We start from the raw sequence: 24,464 nt of genomic DNA on the forward strand, positions 1-24,464 counted from the left end.
ATGCTGTAGTCTTCTACTAGCTTGTACTAGCTTCTCGGTACACCCTTGCATCTCTGTAAACACTGTGTGAACTAGCCAGTATTATGTATACACTCGCCGACTGTATACACTAGACTCTCTGAATACACTAAACCCTCTCTGTGTACCCCAGCCTCACTGTTTACTCTAGCATCTCTGTATACTCAAGCCTATCTGCATACACGAGTCTGTATTCTGTATTCACTAGCCTTTCTTCTGTATGCTGTTGTCTACTATATACACTAGCTTCTCTGTAAACCCTTGCATCTCTGTAAACACTGTGTGAACTAGCCAGTATTATGTATACACTCGCCGACTGTATACACTAGACTCTCTGAATACACTAAACCCTCTGTATACCACAGCCTGTCTTCTGTATACACTAGACTGTAAAAACTAAATAGAATACACCAGCCTGTCTTCTGTACCCACTAGATTCTCTGTATACACTACCCAGTCTTCTGTATACACTGTCAGCTTGGATGTATACCCAAGCCTGTCTTCTGTATACTCTAGTCTCTTTATATGCACTGTCCTATCTGTATACACTCGACTCTCTCTATACACTAACCTCTCTATATACACTAACATCTTTGTATATACTAGCCTCTCTTTAAACTAGCCTCTCTGTGTACCCCAGCCTCACTGTTTACTCTAGCATCTCTGTATACTGAAGCCTATCTGCATACATGAGTCTGTATTCTGTATACACTAGCCTCTCTTTAAACTAGCCTCTCTGTATACCCCAGATTAACTGTATACTCTAGGCTCCCTGTATACACTAGCATTTCTGTATACATCACCCTATCTGTATTCACTTGCCTCTCTGTATACCCCAGCCTGCCTCTCTATATACACTAGCTTTTCTTCTGAATATAATAGTCTCAGTCTCTCTCTATAACCAAGCCTGTTTTCTGTATACATTAGCATGTGTCCTGTATACACTAGCCTGTCTTCTTTATTCTCTAGCCTACCTTCTGTATACCTTAGCCTCTCTGTATAAATTTGCCTTCCTTCTATATACACTGCCATTTATGAGGTAAACAAAGAGTCTAGTGTACATAAACGACAGGCTAGAGTATAAAGAGAGGATAGGGTATACAGAAGAAAGCCTAGTGTATACAGAACACAGGCTAGTACCCTGAGCCTGGGTGAGAGAGGATGAGGAGCATTAGGAGGGCTTGGTCTTTCACATCCGACCAAGTGTTCAGCATGATGTGGCTCAACACGTCCAGCTGCCGAAAATAAGGACAAGCATGGGAGGCACACAACACCCACTGTAACAGTGCTAGGTTCCTGCATTACAGAACCAGAACACCAGCAATAAGGGGTATCTTCAGGTGTATACTGTGCAGGAGGCACACAACACCCACTCTAACTTCTGCACTGCAGATGCCTGTATTTCAGAAATTGAACACCAGTAATAAAGGGTAGCTTCAGGTGTGTACTGCGCAGGAGGCCCATAACACCCACTGTAACAGTGCTAGGTTCTCAAGCAGTAAAGACACTGTCCATGTCTATCGTCCTCTTTCCCTGACCGCCGCAACACACTATACAAGGCCACCGCGCTGGCGGCCTTATATAGTGTGGGGTGTGTACTAAACCCCCTTGAGATATAATTGGCCACAGGAATACTGCCTGTGGTCAATTGTGGCTCTCCTCTCAGAGGATTTCACATCTGTTCTTATTATATAGAACTTATTATGCTCCTCGTAAACTTTTTCAATTTGGCCGAACGGCTGGACGCAAGTTGCCCCCGATGCGGGAACATGGGGGGAGACATGATGCACATGTTTTGGAGATGCCCGAAGTTGATCTGCTACTGGACGGAGGTGACAGGAACCATTGATCGGGTGTTTGGAACCTCCACCAGGATGGAGGCGAAGTATCGTCTCCTGGGATTAGTTGAAGGAGTTGGAAACCCGGGAAGCAGCCAGATGGCAGTTCTGAGATGCCTATTTCAGGCAAGTAAACTGATTGCCCAACCCTGCTTAGCCTCCAATGTTGGCAATGACTTGTTTTTTTTAGCTTGTTTCCCAAGATCACCATGTTGGCGTTTGTCAGGATGGTTGAGAGTGCCCAAAGAGATCGCCTATGGCCCCATCCCCTTGAAAGTGCCCGATCTTGTCTGATCTCGGAGGTTAAGCATTGTCGGCCCTGATTAGTAACTGGATGGAAGACCGACTGGGAATACCAGGTGCCGTATGCTTATTTCTTGATCATACATCACGGGACACAGGATCATTACATAATGGGTTATATAGGCACCTCTAGTGATTGGACACTGGTTAACCCCCAATTAAGGAGAATTCCTTCCCTATATAACCCCTCCCATATGTGAGGCACCTCCATTTTGTCACCTGTATCTATGGTGGTTGGTCACGTAAAACATGTGCTATGAAGAAAGTTCTGTGCAGGTCCCTGCGGGGGCCTAAGGGCTACAACAAACCGGATCCATATCTCGGGCCGATATTTTGACTCCCAAGATGATATGGTACCCGGGCCTCGTCATCTGAAGAAACGAGGTTTTGCCTGTAAGTCCTCTCCTATTGGAAGACTGGGCTCTGGGAAAACCAGAAAAAAGTGCCCGATCTTGTCTGATCTCGGAGGTTAAGCATTGTCGGGCCTGATTAGTAACTGGATGGAAGACCGACTGGGAAATACCAGGTGCCTTATGCTTATTTCTTGATCATACATCACGGGACACAGGATCATTACATAGTGGGTTATATAGGCACCTCTGGTGATTGGACACTGATTAACCCCCAATTACGGAAAATTCCTTCCCTATATAACCCCTCCCATATGGGAGGCACCTCCATTTTTTCGCCTGTATCTATGGTGGTTGGTCACGTAAAACATGTGCTATGAAGAAAGCTCTGTGCAGGTCCCTGCAGGGGCCTAAGGGCTACAACAAACTGGATCCATATCTCGGGCCGATATTTTGACCCCCAAGATGATATGATACCCAGGCCCCGTCATCTGAAGAAACGAGGTTTTGCCTGTAAGTCCTCTCCTATTGGAAGACTGGTCTCTGGGAAAACCAGACTTACTGTACTATTTACATAGTGGCACGAAAGTTTCTGGCAGAGTCTATTACAAGGTCCAGGTAGGAGGTTCTTCTGAGAAGGAACCCCAAAAAAACCTGAAGTTGGCACAATTCTGCCCGCCGTGATGGGTGAAGGCTGGAATCTGTCTGTTTTCAGCAATTTCAGGACAGGTAAGGGAAGTTAATCCTGTATAAATTATATTATGGATTTCTTCATTGAGTAGTTTTACGTCTTACCTGGTTTCCACCACTAGAGGGAGTAAGAGCGGCCTGATGCATACTTACATGCCTTTCAGATACACATGCTCAGTGAAGCCTGGTTCTCCCAGATGACTCACGTCTCCACTGCAATCTCTGCCACAATGAAGGTCATACAGGGGTCCCACGTAGTCTGGGGGTCCCAGGCAGCTCCAATGGCAATTCCCTTCCCCCCTGGATACCGGCGGTCCTCGTGCACCGAGCTTGCTCCCATGCTAATGGAGGAGGGGGAGTGTGTTTGCGAGCTGTGTCGTTCGGTGTGCACGGCGCTGTACTGTGCAGGCGTCAGACGGCAGTTTTACAGCTCAGAGCGTCAGGGGGCTGTAAGTGGAGACACAGGAGCTGTGGGCAGTAAGCATCCCACGGGATTGGATCCAGGCAAACCTAAGACACCTACTCAGCATCAGGTTGTGCAGTTTAAGCATATATATTTATTGTGAGACTTTAAGCACAATAGTGATTGCACTTTGTACTAGTACCTCTGCTTTGTAGCTTAGGACTATGTCTCCTCATAAGAGGGTCTCAGGGGGAGATAACAAGGGCACTGGTAAGTCACCGCCTAGTTCTAGGTGTTCTAAAAATGCCTGTAGGTTACCATCACCCCCTGCAAGACTGGAGTCAGCCTCACAGGATGAGTCAGTGCCCCTGTCAGGATTTGCAGCCTCTCCTAATATTTCAGCCCAGGTATACGTCACTGAGGACTCCCTTAGAGCTACATTGGAGGGTTTTGAAGGGAGAATCATGAATTTTATTTCAGCTTCCCTGAAAGATAGCAGGAAAAGGGGTAGATCCCCTCCCTCTGCTGAGATTCCTCTTTCAGATGACACTTCTGACAATGAGGAGAGATCCCTATCTTGGGACAGGGATCTTGAGCAGTCAGATGAATCAGAGGAAGAGGAGAGAGTCCCCTCCTCGCAGGCCCTCAGAAAACAGGTGCAGTATTATACTAAATTGGTGTGTACCACATTCAGAATGCCTGCTGCTGAGATCGCTACGTCCTCTGTTTCTTCCCTGGGAGTCAGGAAAATCCCACAACCGGCCTTTTCCTTTCCAATTCATCCCTTAATGGATAAATTGTTGTATGAGGATTGGGGACATCCCGATAAACAGTTTTCTCCTCCTAAAAGGTTTTCTATGCTTTATCCTCTGGAGGAAAGTTTCACCAAGATATGGGGGGTTTGATACGTGAGAAGCTGGCATACCAACATAGGAACACCCCCCAAAAGTTTTATAACCTATGGCAAGACTGGCTAGACCTACCAGGCCTGGCTCCGCACCAATTGATTCAAAATAGGTTGCTGCAGGGCTGATCTGACCTCCACTTCTGTCATGAGCTCTGAATAACCTGTCTAGAGTTTTTGTACATAACTGTTGGGGCATGATATTGAGTGCTGATAGATGTGGGTGTTATGTACGATACTATCTCCATGTGTTCTGTTTCTAAGGGATCTCTGAGGCCGCGTACACACGGGCGGACTGTTCGCCCAACTTTGTCCGCTGAACAGTGTTTGGGCGGACAGTCCGCTCGTGTGTGGGCTTTCAGCGGACAGTTTCAGCGGACAGTTTGACGGACAAGGTTTTTCGGAATTTCCGAAAAACTGTCCGCTGAAACCTTGTTTCATGTTTCCAGCTTGTTATCAGTTGGATCTTTAAATACCTGAGCATTATCCAAAGGACAGGTCAGGTTTCTATTCACGCAAGAAACAGCCGCATCGACAGATGGGACCCCCCATATCTTTTTTTTTTATCAGAAAAAGTTTTTATATTAAAACATAATGGTACAAGACATCCACAACAATGACCACACAGTGTACCGCCACACATAATATGAAATCTGAGTAACAAACAAATTCTTCACATAGGTATCAAATCAAGGAGGAATATTAAATGGAAATAAGTGAGACCGAATCGTTGGTGAAGAAACAAAATAAAATAAACAGGGTGTCAGCAGACAGGATATCTGCACAATACACAAGAGGGAAGGAAAGAGGTCTTTTGTGCATTCACAATACTGAACTTTTCGTTTTATTTTTTATTTTTAACCACTTGGGATCCGCGCTATTGCAAAATGACGGCAATAGCGCGGACCCACATTTTCGGGACTACGTCTATTGACGTAGTCCCGGCGGTACACTGTGTGGTCATTGTTGTGGATGTCTTGTACCATTATGTTTTAATATAAAAACTTTTTCTGATAAAAAAAAAAGATATGGGGGGTCCCATCTGTCGATGCGGCTGTTTCTTGCGTGAATAGAAACCTGACCTGTCCTTTGGATAATGCTCAGGTATTTAAAGATCCAACTGATAACAAGCTGGAAACATTAATAAAAGCCTCCTTTTCCATAACTGGCGCTGTAGTGCAAGCTACAGTCGCAGCTGTGGGGTTGTGTCAGTTCCTCAAGGGACAGGTTAAGCAGATGCTTGGCCTCCTTCCCAGTGAGGAAGTGGAGAATTATGCAGAAATACCTCCAATTCTGTGTTTCATGATTGATGCGATTTCGGATTCTGTCCAACAAGCATCTCGTTTGTCTCTCCTGTTGGTACACATGCGAAGGGCCCTATGGCTAAAGAATTGGGCAGCTGAGCTATCATGCAAGAAGCATTTGATTGGGTTCCCGTTTAAAGGGGAACGTTTGTTTGGAGAAGAATTAGACAAATTCGTCCAAAAAATTTCAGGGGGTAAATCTACTCTCCTTCCAGTCAAAAGGAGCAAACGTCCATCATTTAGGCGTTCTCTCTCTCCCGGAGCATTAAGCTCTAAGCAGTGGCGACGGCCTTCTCAACCCCCCTCTACAGGAAAGGCTCAAGGCTGGGCCCAGGGGCAGAAGAAATCCTGGGGGCGAAAGCCTGCCAAGCAGAGCCCGAAAGCTTCCTTGTGAAGGGGCGCCCCCGCTCGGCCAAGTGGGGGGAAGGCTCCTGCAGCACCCAATCTCGTCTGGTCTCAGAGGCTAAGCAGGGTTGGGCCTGGTTTGTACCTGGATGGGAGACCGCCTGGGTTTTCCAGATGCCGCAGGCTTCTTTTTATGTTGTTGGTGTTGACCTGTTTTTTTTCGCTTGTTTCCCAAAGTGATCATCTTGGCATTTGTCAAGAGGGTAGAGAGTGCTTAAAGAGATCGCTTACAGCAGCATCACCCTGAAAGCACCCTATCTCTTCTGATCTCGGAGGCTAAGAAGGGTTGGGCCTAGTTAGTACTTGAATGGGAGACGGCCTTGGAATACCAGGTGCCGTATTCTTCTTTTCATGTTGTTGGCGTTGACCTGTTTTTTTTCGCTTGTTTCCCAGGGTGACTATCTTGGCATTTTTCAAGAGGGATGAAAGTGCCCAAAAGAGATTGCCTATGGGCACATCACCCTGAAAGCACCCAATCTCCTCTGATCTCAGAGGCTAGAAAAGGTCGTGCCTTGTTAATACCTGGATGGGAGACCGCCTGGGAATACTAGGTGCTGTAGGCTTCTTTTTATGTTGTTGGCGTTGACTTGATTTTTTGTTTGCTTCCCAAGGTGACCATCTTGGCGTTTGTCAAGAGGGTTGAGCGTGCCTGAAAAAAATCTACTATGGCTGCATCACCCTGAAAGAGCCCAATCTCATTTGATCTCAGAGGCTAAGCAGGATTAGGACCTGGTTAGTACCTGGATGGGAGACCGCCTGGGATTTCTCAATGCCATACGCTTTTTTTTTAAGTTGTTGCTTGATTCCCAAGGTGACCATCTTGGCGTTTGTCAAGAGGGTTGAAAGTGCCTGAAGGGATTGCCTACGGGCATATCACCCTGAAAGCACCCGATCTCATTTGATGTTGGAGGCTAAGAAGAGTCGGGCCTTGTTAGTACGTGGATGGGAGACCGCCTAGGAATACCAGGTGTCGTAGGCTTCTTTTTATGTTGTTGGCGTTGACCTGTTTTTTTTTAGCTTGTTTCCCAAGGTCACCATCTTGGTGTTTGTCAAGAGGGTTGAGAGTGCCTGAAGAGATTGCCTATGGCCACATCACTCTGAAAGCACCCAATCTTGTCTGATCTTGGAGGCTAAGGCCGCGTACACACGGGCGGACTGTCTGACGGACTTGGTCCGCTGAAACGTGTTTCAGCGGACAATGCGCTCGTGTGTGGGCTTCAGCGGACTTTTTCAGCGGACAGTCTGGCGGACTAAGTCTTTCGGAATTTCCGTAATATTGTCCGTCCAAACTTGGTTTCAGCGGACAGTCCGCTCGTGAGTAGGCTAGTTCGACGGACTAAGTATGGCGCATGCTCAGAAAGGATTTACACGGCCGAAGGTTGCATTGCAGTGTATTGGACGTCGAATTTCTAGTCCCGTCGTACGTGCTGTACACGTCATCGCGCAAGCTTTCAGCGGACTGTCTGTTCGTGGTGTGTGGTCAAGTCCGTTCATTCAAAAGTAGGACGGACTGTCTGTCGGATTGTCTGACAGACTTAGTTGGACGGATAGTCCGCCCATGTGTACGCGGCCTTAGAATAGTCAGGCCTGCTTAGTACCTGGATGGGAGACCACCTGGGAATACCGGTTATTGTAGGCTTCTTTTTATGTTGTTGGCGTTGATTCGTTAGTTTTTTTCCACTTGTTTCCCAAGGTGACCATCTTGGCATTTGTCAAGAGGGTTGAGAGTGCCCAAAGAGATCGCTTACAGCAGCATCACCCTGAAAAAGTCCTAGCTCTTCTTATCTCTGAGGCTAAGAAGGGTTGGGCCTAGTTAGTACCTGGATGGGAGATGGCGTTGGAATACCAGGTGCCGTATTCTTCTTTTTATGTTGTTGACATTGACCTGTCTTTTTTCACTTGTATCTCAAGGTGACTATCTTGGCATTTGTCAAGAGGGTTGAGAGTGCCCAAAGAGATTGCATATGGGCACATAACCTTGAAAGCGCCCGATCTCCTCTGATCTCAGAGGCTAAACAGGGTTGGGCCTTGCTAGTACCTGGATTGGAGACAACCTGGGAATACTAGGTGCTGTAGGCTTCTTTTTATGTTGTTGGCGTTGACTTGTTTTTGTTTTGTTTGTTTACCAAGGTGACCATCTTGGTGTTTGTCAAGAGGGTTGAGAGTGCCTGAAGAGCTTGCCTATGGCCACATAACCCTGAAAGCACCAGATCTCTTCTGATCTCAGAGACTAAACAGGGTCGGGCCTTGTTAATACCTGGATGAGAGACCACCTGGGAATACTAGGTGCTGTAGACTTCTTTTTATGTTGTTTGTGTTGACTTGTTTTTTTTTTGTTTCTTTCCCAAGATGACCATCTTGGCGTTTGTCAAGAGAGTTGAGAGTGCCTGAAGTTATAGGCTATGGCCACATCACCCTGAATCTGTTCCATCTCATCTGATCTTGGAGGCTAAGCAGGGTCGGGCCTGGTTAATGCCTGGATGGGAGACCGCCTGGGAATACCAGGTGTCGTAGGCTTCTTTTTTTTTTCAAATATAATTTTTTCTCCAAACAGGGGAAGACGGGTCCCCCGAGTACATAATGCAACAGAGAAATACAGAGCAAAAAGCAGCTGAACAATACTTGATACAGGTATATTCGCAACTGTGAGTCTGCCTTCCATCAATCATAATGATTCAAGGCACGAATAAAGTATTGTACCAAGATCCAGGGTCACACAAACCTCAGGTCCCTCCGTCATTCCCAATTTTCCACTTTTTCCAAAAGAGAGAGTGGGTGGAGGGGGTGAGAGATAGGGGAGGAAGGCAGAAAAGAGAAGGGGTGAAAGATCAGGAAAGGAGAAGAGGGGACGAGACACAATGGCAGCCACTGTCCAAGGGGCCAGTCAAGGAAAGCTCAGAGCACTAAGGTGATAGCAGGCGACATCCTTCCAGCGAGAATATAAAGGTATTCCAGATGTCCCAGGTTTGTTTAAAAAATTCTTGTTTACCTTGTGATGTGAGGATCAAGTCCTCCATTTTTTTTAATGTCCTCTATTTTCCTAAGCCAGTGAGTAATGAAAGGGGGGGGACATTTTTCCAATAGAGAGGGATGCAGGATATCGCCGCATTTATCACATGCCGTAAAATTGATTTTTTTGTACTTCTTAATGGGAATCTGTGAATGGGGCAAGAGAAAGAATGCAGCCTCTTCCGGGATGGAGAAGTCTGTGAATTTTTGTGTTATGCATCGGATCTCTGTCCAGAAGTCCACCAAGCTGGGGCAGGACCAAAAAATGTGGATCAACGTGCCCTCTTCTTCTCCACACCTCCAGCATATGTTCGAGGAAGAGGGGAATTATTTATGCAGCTTTGATGGTGTCAAATACCACCTGGTGAGAAGTTTAAAATTTGTCTCCTGTATCTTCGTGCACAGCGAGGTTTTGAGAGCCAAAGTGATAATGCGTTGTCTCTGTGCTGGGGAAAACAAGCAATTAAGGTCCTTTTCCCAGTTGGACAGACAGGTTAAGTGTGGGTGATCTGTTTGAGAGAGAATGTGGACCAAAGGGCCTTCGCTCCTGCATAGAGTCTCAAACTCCGTCTGAGGGCGTGCGAAAGTTTGAGTATTGGGGATGGAATGGAAAAAATGATGTTGTTGCGCCGCTCTCCAAAAAGGCAGTTGGAAAAGCCCTGTCGGATCTGTTAGGGTTGAGAAAGAAGGTCATTTTCCATCAATGACGAATTTAGACGCATGGTCTAGGTTGGAATTTCTAAGTGGGTCCCCGGTTCCATGTTCGGATGGCCACGTATAGGGAATAGGGGGGAAGTCAAAGACGTGAGTGTGTTTTGGGTAGCGATCAGGTGACTGACTTTCAATGAAGCCCCTATAGTGGGATGTGACGTCAATTCTGTGGGTAAATCCTTATAGCACCACATGGCGCTTCTTAGCGGAATTCGGGAGTGAGATTGTCCGAGTTGCACTCAGAGCTTAGAAAGTTTGTTTCCATTCCAGTCCAATACACGCCCCAGATGGGAGGCCAGGTAGTAGCATCGCAAGTCAGGGAGAACCAACCCTCCCTGTTGTTTAGACAATGTCAGCTGTGACCACTTAAGTCTGGGATTTTTGTGGGCCCAGTTAAATTGAGTGAGCAGGGATTGAGCTTGCTTAAAAAACGGGACTGGAATCTGGATCGGGAGAGCTTGGAAAAGATAGGTAAATTTAGGGAGTATGTTCATTTCAATGAGATTGCATCTCCTGAACCAGGAATGGAGGCCAGAATGCCACCCGTGAAGCAAGAACCTAAGTACTTAAGGGCTGTATGGGTCCATTTAAATCGAAAATTGGACTACAAGTCTAGTAACGTTTGCGGGGGGACTTCGACCCCCATGGCCTCTGATTTCAAGAAGTATCCCGTATATCTGTAATTCCCGAAGGAGATTTGGCAAGGAAACTCTGGGATTCGTCAACAAGAACAGCATGTCATCTACGTAGGCAGATGTCAATAGTACCCATTTGGAGTCCCGTTATGTCTGAGTTTTGTCGAATTGTGGAGAGAAAGGGTTCCAATGACAGTCCGAATAATTGGGGCGACAGGTGGCAACCCTGTCTGGTCCCATTCCCGATGTCAAGGGGAGATGAGAGCACCCCATTCGCTTTGAGTTGAGCTGAAGGGCGTGAGTATATCTTACTTTTCAATGCCAGCATCCGTTCACTCAGACCTATATGGCTAAGGACCGAGAATATGAATGTCCATTTGACCCGATCAAAAGCCTTCTCGGCATCAGTGCTCACAAAAAGACAAGGGGTCCCAGATGACTTTGCTTTATGGACCAGGGTAAGCACCTTAATGGTGTTGTCCCTATCTTCCCTGGTGGGAATAAAACCTAACTGGTCAATATGTATAAGGGACTGCAAGTGCTGTGCCAATCACGTAGCGAGGATTTTAGAGAATCGTTTTAGGACCGAATTTAGGAGGGAAATTGGTCTGTAGCTCTCACATAGGCCCGAGTCTTTGCCCTCCTTAGGTATCAACGAGATGTGGGCTCTAAGGGTATCCTCAGGAAAATCCCCATTCGAGCTCAGAGTATTCAATAAATCCACCAAGCGCGGGCCGAGAATAGGGAGGAAGGTCTTATAGTATTGTGCGGTATATCCGTCATGGCCCGGAGCCTTACCCACCTTCGAAGGTCCCACGGCCATCTGGACTTCTTCCAGTGTGATCGGGTTCTCCAAGTACTCCCGTGATTCCGATGAGAGGGTTGGTAGACCAGAACCGGTTACATATCTGTCTATATTGTCCTGTCCAGACCCTGAATCGGGCAGGTTGTAGAGATCAGAGTAGCATTATTCAAAGACTTTGGCTATTTGGGTTGGGGTAGAGGCCCTCTGGCCATTCTCATCTATCAACTGTTGTATGTAAGAGGCAGATTTCAACTCCTTTACCGACCTGGCAAAGATTTTTCCGCATTTGTCCCCTGACTCCTACATCAGTTTACGACAAAATTGGAGTGCCACTTTCGCTTTATAATGGAGTAGGTCAGTAATCTGGGTACGGAGTGTCCCCAATTCAATCTCTAAGGTCTAAGGTCCGTGAGGGGGCATGTTTATGTTTCGCTTCCACAGAGGCAAGTTCACAAACCAGATTAGCAATTTGTTCCTTCCGTGTTCGTTTGATGCGTGCCCCGTGCCTGATAAGTACCCTGCGGAGTACTGACTTGTGAGCCTCCCAAATTATCCCCGGGTGGCAGTTTAGTTTTCTTGGAAATAAAGGTCCAATTCCCTGGTCACATCTGCTAAAACTTCCGGTATCTGGAGGAGGCTCTCATTAAGGTGCCAGAATAGAGACCTAGGTGAGGGGTTCCTAGAGAGGGTGTAGGTAAGGTCTACAGGAGCGTGGTCGGACCAAGTAATATGGCCGATGGAGGAAGAGCTCACCAAGTGCAGTTGGTCATGTGGAATCAAGAAGAAGTCTATCCTCAAGTATGATTTGTGAGGGGAAGAGCAAAAAGAGTAGTCCCTTTCCCCGGAGTGTTGCAGACACCAGACATCAACTAATTGGTCATTCAGTAAACACTTAGTAATCCGCTTTCTAGAGGAAATGAGGAGCGAGGAGCAAGAGGCAGAAGTGTCAACCGATGGCGAAAGGGGACATTAAAGTCCCCACCTAATATCAACTGGCCCTCCCGAAAGTCACATAATCTGTGCAGGGTAGTTCTGAGGAATGTGTCTTGGTGATCATTGGGAGCGTACACAGTGGCAAATGTAAAAAGGAGCTCTCCAATGTGACCCCTAAGAAAAAGATATCGGCCCCCAGGGTCCACCAGAGAATCCTGGAGAACCGAGGGGAGCCTGCTAGAGATCAGAATGGAGATTCCCTTGGTCTTAGAGGAGGGGTTAGTAGAGTGGTAGACCTTAGGGAAGGATCTTGACCGTAGAAAGGGGAGGCTAGTATTTTTAAAATGTGTTTCTTGTATAAAGGCCACATCAGTACAGGAAGTCTTCAGTTCTCACAGGAGGATCCACCGTTTTTCAGAGGAGTTCAGTCCCTTAACGTTTAGAGAGGTGACCTTGACTGAGTCTGCCATCGCTCCTCGGGGAGGGGAAGGGGGACGTCAGAGAAAAGCAAAGAAAGTTGAACCAAGGTAGGTATTGGGTAGGTAATGGATGACGGGAACTAAGGGGGAGAAAGGAAGGAAAGGTAAGGGGAAAAAGAGGTCAGGCGAGGAGAGGGAAATTAAGGGTTGTCCGCACTCAACACTACAGGAATTGTATACTAAACAGCACAATTATGCTATAGCATTTACCAGATGTACACTGGGTTTAAAGCGCCGTCCTACTTGAGTTGGTGGGTAGACAGGTCGGAGAGGGAGCCCCCGGATTCCAGTCCCCCCAGTCCCGGCAGTGGTAAATATCACGTTTGATACCGGTATGCAAATAAAAGATAATCAGTAACATCATAGAACCAAAAAACAATAGTATAATCAAAACAGAGGTAGAGCATATAACTGTCAGCACTGAGGGGTCTCCTCAGCTCGCCCTAAATGTAGGCATGCATGTGGGAGCCCGTCACAACAGAAAAGGCATCACAGAATGGGATCCACCACCCCCCGTCCCATACCCCAAAAGTACATGCAGCCCCCGAACAGATGCATTTCTCCTTTTGGCAGATTGTCCTCTCCTTACCCACTCTCCTCCGTCCACGCCCCGGGGGAAAAGGGGGAGGGAAGGGGGGAAAGGGGGGGGAGAGGGGGGATTGAAGGGGGGAGGGAAGGGAAGGAGGTAAGGGAGGGAAGGGGGGAGGGAAGGAGGCAGCAAGGGAGAGGGGACAAACATGCGGAAAGGTCAAGTCCTTTAGCGCACCCACACCAGCAACCACCCGGACCCCATACGTTTCAACTCCTCCCCTCCATAGTCACCACATCAAGATGAAAGATGAGCAGCCCTGGTCGGTGCATGGAGAATCCGGCAGGCAAGGGGCTGGGGCCACCATCCCTCTATCCAACGGGAGACTTCACCCGAGCAGCAGTCCTGGGGCCCGCCAATTAGCATCTCTCCTGCATCGCCATCGGGGGCTGTGTAGAGCATCCAGAGGGAGGCTGGGACAAACAGTAAGGGGTAAATCCTCCAGGGGGGTCCAGAGTCAAACTGGAGGGAAGCAGTGTCTCGTACCAATAGGCGCAATAAATAAGTCATCCAGGGTGTCCCCGAAAGCTGCAGAAGGCAATATCGGCAAAGAGTAGGTGGGGGCCAGAGGGGGGGGGGGCGAGGGGCACAACCAGGGAGAGGGGACACATATGCGGGAATGTCAAGCCCTTCCAGTACAGCGCACTAGGTATCACTCAGACCCCCCAAAGTGCAACTCCCCCCTCTAAGGTCAAGACTCCAGAAGGGAAGATGAGCCGCCCTGGTCTGTACATGAAAGAACCTGCTGCCAAGGGATTGGGGCCATCATCCCTTCCTCCAATGGGAGATGCCACCAGCATGACAGCCCCGTGTCCTGTCAAGTGGTGCCGCTCCGACAATGTCGTCGGGGTATATGTGGAGCATCCAGGGGGAGGCAGGGACCACCCAAACAGTGAGGGGTAAAGCCTCCAATGGGGACCGGTGTCAGACAGGAGGATAGCGGTGTCTTGTACAAGTTGGTTAATTAGACAAGTCATCCAGTGTGTTCCTGTGAGCAGCGGAAGGAAAGGTCGGTAAGGATTATGAATGGGTTGGGGCCAGGGAGTGCATAAAACTGCCACCAGATGACCGGGGCAGAGAGGGCAAGGGGATGAAAGTCAGATCTGGTAGGTGGGGGGGGGTGAGGAGTCTCACTCATATTACTCACGTTGGCCATCCCGTGAAGCTGAGCTCTCTGCCAGGATGTTCTTCTGTATAATCTAGCCTATCTGTATACATTAGCCTGTCTTTTGTACACATTAGCCTCTCTGTATCAACTAGCCAGTCTTCTGTATACACTAGTCTGTCCCTAGCTTGTCTTTTATACACAATCTTATTACCCCAGCCTCATTCCAATTATAATAGCCTCACTGTATACCCCAGGCGGTCTTGTGTTGGGTTTTTTCAGTCTGCTCAGCCATCTTCTTGTAGGGGTTCTTCGGGTCAGCCCTTGCTCCCTTTTCCCCACGTATCCTCTCATTCACAAGAAGTTCATTCTCATGTCTGGGTTACCTTGGGCATCAGGCTCATCCTATCCTTCATGGGACATTCATTTGGGTTTGCGTAGCTTGCAGGCTCTTAGGGGGTTCCTTCTCATCTTCAGGTCAAGAGTCGGTGGGTTCTACTCTGACAGCTGTAACTTACCGGTTACTTACAGTTGGCGTTTTGGCATATGTCATTTTATGGATGGGATCTTTACCTTTCCTTTTCCACCTATACTTGTGTCTTTTTGCCCTCTTTTCAAGCATACTGACCATCCAGGCCATGGAACACCTCAGGCCTTGGTTCTTAAGTAATATCGCATTTCCCACTTGAAGACTCCGATTACAAGTGGGAAGGCTGGTCAAAGGCCAGCCCGTATTTGTGGGAGGAGTCTGTCAGGGCCAGGGTTGGTGTTTTCTAGGGAGAGAGAGACTGGGTTACACAGACTTGCTAGTGTATACAGACGGAATAGTGTATACAGAAGACCAGCTAGTTTATACAGAGAGGCTAATGTGTACAAAAGACAGGCTAGATTATACAGAAGAACATACTGGATATGCAGAGATGGAGGCAAGGTTATACAGAGGGAGAGGCTGTTTTACACAAAGAGGCTAGTGTATGCAGACTTGCTAGAGTATACGGACAGACTAGTGTATACAGAGAGGCTATTTTATACAGAGAGACTAGGGAAAACAGAGAGGCTAGTGTACAGAGACAAGCTGACAGTGAGGCCGGGGTATAATGAGAAGCTAAGTTATACAGTAGACAGGCTAGTTTATATAAAAGACAAAATTGGGTAAACAGAATACAGGCTGGGGTATAATGAGAGGCAAGATTATACAGAGAGGCTAGGGTATAAAGATGTATACAGAAATGCGGGGTATACCGAGAGACTATGTGTATAAAAGACAAGCTAGGGACAGACTAGTGTATACAGAAGACTGGCTAGTTGATACAGAGAGGCTAATGTGTACAAAAGACAGGCTAATGTATACAGATAGGCTAGATTATACAGAAGAACATCCTGGCAGAGAGCTCAGCTTCACGGGATGGCCAACGTGAGTAATATGAGTGAGACTCCTCACCCCCCCCCACCTACCAGATCTGACTTTCATCCCCTTGCCCTCTCTGCCCCGGTCATCTGGTGGCAGTTTTATGCACTCCCTGGCCCCAACCCATTCATAATCCTTACCGACCTTTCCTTCCGCTGCTCACAGGAACACACTGGATGACTTGTCTAATTAACCAACTTGTACAAGACACCGCTATCCTCCTGTCTGACACCGGTCCCCATTGGAGGCTTTACCCCTCACTGTTTGGGTGGTCCCTGCCTCCCCCTGGATGCTCCACATATACCCCGACGACATTGTCGGAGCGGCACCACTTGACAGGACACGGGGCTGTCATGCTGGTGGCATCTCCCATTGGAGGAAGGGATGATGGCCCCAATCCCTTGGCAGCAGGTTCTTTCATGTACAGACCAGGGCGGCTCATCTTCCCTTCTGGAGTCTTGACCTTAGAGGGGGGAGTTGCACTTTGGGGGGTCTGAGTGATACCTAGTGCGCTGTACTGGAAGGGCTTGACATTCCCGCATATGTGTCCCCTCTCCCTGGTTGTGCCCCTCGCCCCCCCCCCCTCTGGCCCCCACCTACTCTTTGCCGATATTGCCTTCTGCAGCTTTCGGGGACACCCTGGATGACTTATTTATTGCGCCTATTGGTACGAGACACTGCTTCCCTCCAGTTTGACTCTGGACCCCCCTGGAGGATTTACCCCTTACTGTTTGTCCCAGCCTCCCTCTGGATGCTCTACACAGCCCCCGATGGCGATGCAGGAGAGATGCTAATTGGCGGGCCCCAGGACTGCTGCTCGGGTGAAGTCTCCCGTTGGATAGAGGGATGGTGGCCCCAGCCCCTTGCCTGCCGGATTCTCCATGCACCGACCAGGGCTGCTCATCTTTCATCTTGATGTGGTGACTATGGAGGGGAGGAGTTGAAACGTATGGGGTCCGGGTGGTTGCTGGTGTGGGTGCGCTAAAGGACTTGACCTTTCCGCATGTTTGTCCCCTCTCCCTTGCTGCCTCCTTCCCTCCCCCCTTCCCTCCCTTACCTCCTTCCCTTCCCTCCCCCCTTCAATCCCCCCTCTCCCCCCCCTTTCCCCCCTTCCCTCCCCCTTTTCCCCCGGGGCGTGGACGGAGGAGAGTGGGTAAGGAGAGGACAATCTGCCAAAAGGAGAAATGCATCTGTTCGGGGGCTGCATGTACTTTTGGGGTATGGGACGGGGGGTGGTGGATCCCATTCTGTGATGCCTTTTCTGTTGTGACGGGCTCCCACATGCATGCCTACTTTTAGGGCGAGCTGAGGAGACCCCTCAGTGCTGACAGTTATATGCTCTACCTCTGTTTTGATTATACTATTGTTTTTTGATTCTATGATGTTACTGATTATCTTTTATTTGCATACCGGTATCAAACGTGATATTTACCACTGCCGGGACTGGGGGGACTGGAATCCGGGGGCTCCCTCTCCGACCTGTCTACCCACCAACTCAAGTAGGACGGCGCTTTAAACCCAGTGTACATCTGGTAAATGCTATAGCATAATTGTGCTGTTTAGTATACAATTCCTGTAGTGTTGAGTGCGGACAACCCTTAATTTCCCTCTCCTCGCCTGACCTCTTTTTCCCCTTACCTTTCCTTCCTTTCTCCCCCTTAGTTCCCGTCATCCATTACCTACCCAATACCTACCTTGGTTCAACTTTCTTTGCTTTTCTCTGACGTCCCCCTTCCCCTCCCCGAGGAGCGATGGCAGACTCAGTCAAGGTCACCTCTCTAAACGTTAAGGGACTGAACTCCTCTGAAAAACGGTGGATCCTCCTGTGAGAACTGAAGACTTCCTGTACTGATGTGGCCTTTATACAAGAAACACATTTTAAAAATACTAGCCTCCCCTTTCTACGGTCAAGATCCTTCCCTAAGGTCTACCACTCTACTAACCCCTCCTCTAAGACCAAGGGAATCTCCATTCTGATCTCTAGCAGGCTCCCCTCGGTTCTCCAGGATTCTCTGGTGGACCCTGGGGGCCGATATCTTTTTCTTAGGGGTCACATTGGAGAGCTCCTTTTTACATTTGCCACTGTGTACGCTCCCAATGATCACCAAGACACATTCCTCAGAACTACCCTGCACAGATTATGTGACTTTCGGGAGGGCCAGTTGATATTAGGTGGGGACTTTAATGTCCCCTTTCGCCATCGGTTGACACTTCTGCCTCTTGCTCCTCGCTCCTCATTTCCTCTAGAAAGCGGATTACTAAGTGTTTACTGAATGACCAATTAGTTGATGTCTGGTGTCTGCAACACTCCGGGGAAAGGGACTACTCTTTTTGCTCTTCCCCTCACAAATCATACTTGAGGATAGACTTCTTCTTGATTCCACATGACCAACTGCACTTGGTGAGCTCTTCCTCCATCGGCCATATTACTTGGTCCGACCACGCTCCTGTAGACCTTACCTACACCCTCTCTAGGAACCCCTCACCTAGGTCTCTATTCTGGCACCTTAATGAGAGCCTCCTCCAGATACCGGAAGTTTTAGCAGATGTGACCAGGGAATTGGACCTTTATTTCCAAGAAAACTAAACTGCCACCCGGGGATAATTTGGGAGGCTCACAAGTCAGTACTCCGCAGGGTACTTATCAGGCACGGGGCACGCATCAAACGAACACGGAAGGAACAAATTGCTAATCTGGTTTGTGAACTTGCCTCTGTGGAAGCGAAACATAAACATGCCCCCTCACGGACCTTAGACCTTAGAGATTGAATTGGGGACACTCCGTACCCAGATTACTGACCTACTCCATTATAAAGCGAAAGTGGCACTCCAATTTTGTCGTAAACTGATGTAGGAGTCAGGGGACAAATGCGGAAAAATCTTTGCCAGGTCGGTAAAGGAGTTGAAATCTGCCTCTTACATACAACAGTTGATAGATGAGAATGGCCAGAGGGCCTCTACCCCAACCCAAATAGCCAAAGTCTTTGAATAATGCTACTCTGATCTCTACAACCTGCCCGATTCAGGGTCTGGACAGGACAATATAGACAGATATGTAACCGGTTCTGGTCTACCAACCCTCTCATCGGAATCACGGGAGTACTTGGAGAACCCGATCACACTGGAAGAAGTCCAGATGGCCGTGGGACCTTCGAAGGTGGGTAAGGCTCCGGGCCATGACGGATATACCGCACAATACTATAAGACCTTCCTCCCTATTCTCGGCCCGCGCTTGGTGGATTTATTGAATACTCTGAGCTCGAATGGGGATTTTCCTGAGGATACCCTTAGAGCCCACATCTCGTTGATACCTAAGGAGGGCAAAGACTCGGGCCTATGTGAGAGCTACAGACCAATTTCCCTCCTAAATTCGGTCCTAAAACGATTCTCTAAAATCCTCGCTACGTGATTGGCACAGCACTTGCAGTCCCTTATACATATTGACCAGTTAGGTTTTATTCCCACCAGGGAAGATAGGGACAACACCATTAAGGTGCTTACCCTGGTCCATAAAGCAAAGTCATCTGGGACCCCTTGTCTTTTCGTGAGCACTGATGCCGAGAAGGCTTTTGATCGGGTCAAATGGACATTCATGTTCTCGGTCCTTAGCCATATAGGTCTGAGTGAACGGATGCTGGCATTGAAAAGTAAGATATACTCACGCCCTTCAGCTCAACTCAAAGCGAATGGGGTGCTCTCATCTCCCCTTGACATCGGGAATGGGACCAGACAGGGTTGCCACCTGTCGCCCCAATTATTCGGACTGTCATTGGAACCCTTTCTCTCCACAATTCGACAAAACTCAGACATAACGGGACTCCAAATGGGTACTATTGACATCTGCCTACGTAGATGACATGCTGTTCTTGTTGACGAATCCCAGAGTTTCCTTGCCAAATCTCCTTCGGGAATTACAGATATACGGGATACTTCTTGAAATCAGAGGCCATGGGGGTCGAAGTCCCCCCGCAAACGTTACTAGACTTGTAGTCCAATTTTCGATTTAAATGGACCCATACAGCCCTTAAGTACTTAGGTTCTTGCTTCACGGGTGGCATTCTGGCCTCCATTCCTGGTTCAGGAGATGCAATCTCATTGAAATGAACATACTCCCTAAATTTACCTATCTTTTCCAAGCTCTCCCGATCCAGATTCCAGTCCCGTTTTTTAAGCAAGCTCAATCCCTGCTCACTCAATTTAACTGGGCCCACAAAAATCCCAGACTTAAGTGGTCACAGCTGACATTGTCTAAACAACAGGGAGGGTTGGTTCTCCCTGACTTGCGATGCTACTACCTGGCCTCCCATCTGGGGCGTGTATTGGACTGGAATGGAAACAAACTTTCTAAGCTCTGAGTGCAACTCGGACAATCTCACTCCCGAATTCCGCTAAGAAGCGCCATGTGGTGCTATAAGGATTTATCCACAGAATTGACGTCACATCCCACTATAGGGGCTTCATTGAAAGTCAGTCACCTGATCGCTACCCAAAACACACTCACGTCTTTGACTTCCCCCCTATTCCCTATACGTGGCCATCCGAACATGGAACCGGGGACCCACTTAGAAATTCCAACCTAGACCATGCGTCTAAATTCGTCATTGATGGAAAATGACCTTCTTTCTCAACCCTAACAGATCCGACAGGGCTTTTCCAACTGCCTTTTTGGAGAGCGGCGCAACAACATCATTTTTTCCATTCCATCCCCAATACTCAAACTTTCGCACGCCCTCAGACGGAGTTTGAGACTCTATGCAGGAGCGAAGGCCCTTTGGTCCACATTCTCTCTCAAACAGATCACCCACACTTAACCTGTCTGTCCAACTGGGAAAAGGACCTTAATTGCTTGTTTTCCCCAGCACAGAGACAACGCATTATCACTTTGGCTCTCAAAACCTCGCTGTGCACGAAGATACAGGAGACAAATTTTAAACTTCTCACCAGGTGGTATTTGACACCATCAAAGCTGCATAAATAATTCCCCTCTTCCTCGAACATATGCTGGAGGTGTGGAGAAGAAGAGGGCACGTTGATCCACATTTTTTGGTCCTGCCCCAGCTTGGTGGACTTCTGGACAGAGATCCGATGCATAACACAAAAATTCACAGACTTCTCCATCCCGGAAGAGGCTGCATTCTTTCTCTTGCCCCATTCACAGATTCCCATTAAGAAGTACAAAAAAATCAATTTTACGGCATGTGATAAATGCGGCGATATCCTGCATCCCTCTCTATTGGAAAAATGTCCCCCCCCTTTCATTACTCACTGGCTTAGGAAAATAGAGGACATTAAAAAAAATGGAGGACTTGATCCTCACATCACAAGGTAAACAAGAATTTTTTAAACAAACCTGGGACATCTGGAATACCTTTATATTCTCGCTGGAAGGATGTCGCCTGCTATCACCTTAGTGCTCTGAGCTTTCCTTGACTGGCCCCTTGGACAGTGGCTGCCATTGTGTCTCGTCCCCTCTTCTCCTTTCCTGATCTTTCACCCCTTCTCTTTTCTGCCTTCCTCCCCTATCTCTCACCCCCTCCACCCACTCTCTCTTTTGGAAAAAGTGGAAAATTGGGAATGACGGAGGGACCTGAGGTTTGTGTGACCCTGGATCTTGGTACAATACTTTATTCGTGCCTTGAATCATTATGATTGATGGAAGGCAGACTCACAGTTGCGAATATACCTGTATCAAGTATTGTTCAGCTGCTTTTTGCTCTGTATTTCTCTGTTGCATTATGTACTCGGGGGACCCGTCTTCCCCTGTTTGGAGAAAAAATTATATTTGAAAAAAAAAAGAAGCCTACGACACCTGGTATTCCCAGGCGGTCTCCCATCCAGGCATTAACCAGGCCCGACCCTGCTTAGCCTCCAAGATCAGATGAGATGGAACAGATTCAGGGTGATGTGGCCATAGCCTATAACTTCAGGCACTCTCAACTCTCTTGACAAACGCCAAGATGGTCATCTTGGGAAAGAAACAAAAAAAAAACAAGTCAACACAAACAACATAAAAAGAAGTCTACAGCACCTAGTATTCCCAGGTGGTCTCTCATCCAGGTATTAACAAGGCCCGACCCTGTTTAGTCTCTGAGATCAGACGAGATCTGGTGCTTTCAGGGTTATGTGGCCATAGGCAAGCTCTTCAGGCACTCTCAACCCTCTTGACAAACACCAAGATGGTCACCTTGGTAAACAAACAAAACAAAAACAAGTCAACGCCAACAACATAAAAAGAAGCCTACAGCACCTAGTATACCCAGGTTGTCTCCAATCCAGGTACTAGCAAGGCCCAACCCTGTTTAGCCTCTGAGATCAGAGGAGATCGGGCGCTTTCAAGGTTATGTGCCCATATGCAATCTCTTTGGGCACTCTCAACCCTCTTGACAAATGCCAAGATAGTCACCTTGAGATACAAGTGAAAAAAGACAGGTCAATGTCAACAACATAAAAAGAAGAATACGGCACCTGGTATTCCAACGCCATCTCCCATCCAGGTACTAACTAGGCCCAACCCTTCTTAGCCTCAGAGATAAGAAGAGCTAGGACTTTTTCAGGGTGATGCTGCTGTAAGCGATCTCTTTGGGCACTCTCAACCCTCTTGACAAATGCCAAGATGGTCACCTTGGGAAACAAGTGGAAAAAAACTAACGAATCAACGCCAACAACATAAAAAGAAGCCTACAATAACCGGTATTCCCAGGTGGTCTCCCATCCAGGTACTAAGCAGGCCTGACTATTCTAAGGCCGCGTACACATGGGCGGACTATCCGTCCAACTAAGTCTGTCAGACAATCCGACAGACAGTCCGTCCTACTTTTGAATGAACGGACTTGACCACACACCACGAACAGACAGTCCGCTGAAAGCTTGCGCGATGACGTGTACAGCACGTACGACGGGACTAGAAATTCGACGTCCAATACACTGCAATGCAACCTTCGGCCGTGTAAATCCTTTCTGAGCATGCGCCATACTTAGTCCGTCGAACTAGCCTACTCACGAGCGGACTGTCCGCTGAAACCAAGTTTGGACGGACAATATTACGGAAATTCCGAAAGACTTAGTCCGCCAGACTGTCCGCTGAAAAAGTCCGCTGAAGCCCACACACGAGCGCATTGTCCGCTGAAACACGTTTCAGCGGACCAAGTCCGTCAGACAGTCCGCCCGTGTGTACGCGGCCTTAGCCTCCAAGATCAGACAAGATTGGGTGCTTTCAGAGTGATGTGGCCATAGGCAATCTCTTCAGGCACTCTCAACCCTCTTGACAAACACCAAGATGGTGACCTTGGGAAACAAGCTAAAAAAAAACAGGTCAACGCCAACAACATAAAAAGAAGCCTACGACACCTGGTATTCCTAGGCGGTCTCCCATCCACGTACTAACAAGGCCCGACTCTTCTTAGCCTCCAACATCAAATGAGATCGGGTGCTTTCAGGGTGATATGCCCGTAGGCAATCCCTTCAGGCACTTTCAACCCTCTTGACAAACGCCAAGATGGTCACCTTGGGAATCAAGCAACAACTTAAAAAAAAAGCGTATGGCATTGAGAAATCCCAGGCGGTCTCCCATCCAGGTACTAACCAGGTCCTAATCCTGCTTAGCCTCTGAGATCAAATGAGATTGGGCTCTTTCAGGGTGATGCAGCCATAGTAGATTTTTTTCAGGCACGCTCAACCCTCTTGACAAACGCCAAGATGGTCACCTTGGGAAGCAAACAAAAAATCAAGTCAACGCCAACAACATAAAAAGAAGCCTACAGCACCTAGTATTCCCAGGCGGTCTCCCATCCAGGTATTAACAAGGCACGACCTTTTCTAGCCTCTGAGATCAGAGGAGATTGGGTGCTTTCAGGGTGATGTGCCCATAGGCAATCTCTTTGGGCACTTTCATCCCTCTTGAAAAATGCCAAGATAGTCACCCTGGGAAACAAGCGAAAAAAAACAGGTCAACGCCAACAACATGAAAAGAAGAATACGGCACCTGGTATTCCAAGGCCGTCTCCCATTCAAGTACTAACTAGGCCCAACCCTTCTTAGCCTCCGAGATCAGAAGAGATAGGGTGCTTTCAGGGTGATGCTGCTGTAAGCGATCTCTTTAAGCACTCTCTACCCTCTTGACAAATGCCAAGATGATCACTTTGGGAAACAAGCGAAAAAAAACAGGTCAACACCAACAACATAAAAAGAAGCCTGCGGCATCTGGAAAACCCAGGCGGTCTCCCATCCAGGTACAAACCAGGCCCAACCCTGCTTAGCCTCTGAGACCAGACAAGATTGGGTGCTTTCAGGGTGTTGTGCCCATAGGCAATTTCTTTGTGCACTCTCAACCCTCTTGACAAATGGCAAGATGGTCACCTTGGGAAAAAAGGGAAAAAAAACAGGTCAACGCCGAAAACATAATGAGAAGCCTACGGCACCTGGTATTCCCAGGCTGTCTCCCGTCCAGGTACTAACCAGGCCCATCGCTGCTTAGCCTCCAAGATCAGATGAGATTGGGCTCTCTCAGGGTGATTTGGCCGTAGGCACTCTCTTTGGGCACTCTGAAGCCTCTTGACAAAGGCCAAGATGCTCACCT

The 24,464-nt window shown here is 48.1% G+C and overlaps 8 pseudogenes; 4 read left to right on the top strand and 4 right to left on the bottom strand.

The window, feature by feature from the left end:
* Positions 1-7,075: 7,075 nt before the first annotated feature.
* On the top strand, positions 7,076-7,194 carry LOC143928866 (5S ribosomal RNA; annotated as a pseudogene).
* Positions 7,195-8,175: 981 nt separating this feature from the next.
* Positions 8,176-8,294, top strand: LOC143929033 (5S ribosomal RNA; annotated as a pseudogene).
* Positions 8,295-8,394: 100 nt separating this feature from the next.
* LOC143928414 (5S ribosomal RNA) lies at positions 8,395-8,513 on the top strand (annotated as a pseudogene).
* A 100-nt stretch (positions 8,514-8,613) lies between these two features.
* LOC143929016 (5S ribosomal RNA) lies at positions 8,614-8,732 on the top strand (annotated as a pseudogene).
* Positions 8,733-21,686: 12,954 nt separating this feature from the next.
* LOC143929017 (5S ribosomal RNA) lies at positions 21,687-21,805 on the bottom strand (annotated as a pseudogene).
* A 100-nt stretch (positions 21,806-21,905) lies between these two features.
* On the bottom strand, positions 21,906-22,024 carry LOC143929067 (5S ribosomal RNA; annotated as a pseudogene).
* A 1,200-nt stretch (positions 22,025-23,224) lies between these two features.
* On the bottom strand, positions 23,225-23,343 carry LOC143928867 (5S ribosomal RNA; annotated as a pseudogene).
* Positions 23,344-24,294: 951 nt separating this feature from the next.
* LOC143928502 (5S ribosomal RNA) lies at positions 24,295-24,413 on the bottom strand (annotated as a pseudogene).
* Positions 24,414-24,464: the final 51 nt, after the last annotated feature.

Source organism: Lithobates pipiens, unplaced genomic scaffold (genome assembly GCF_037356315.1).
Source record: "Lithobates pipiens isolate NorthernLeopardFrog02 unplaced genomic scaffold, aLitPip1_a1.2 Scaffold_23, whole genome shotgun sequence".
Lineage (NCBI taxonomy): Eukaryota > Metazoa > Chordata > Amphibia > Anura > Ranidae > Lithobates > Lithobates pipiens.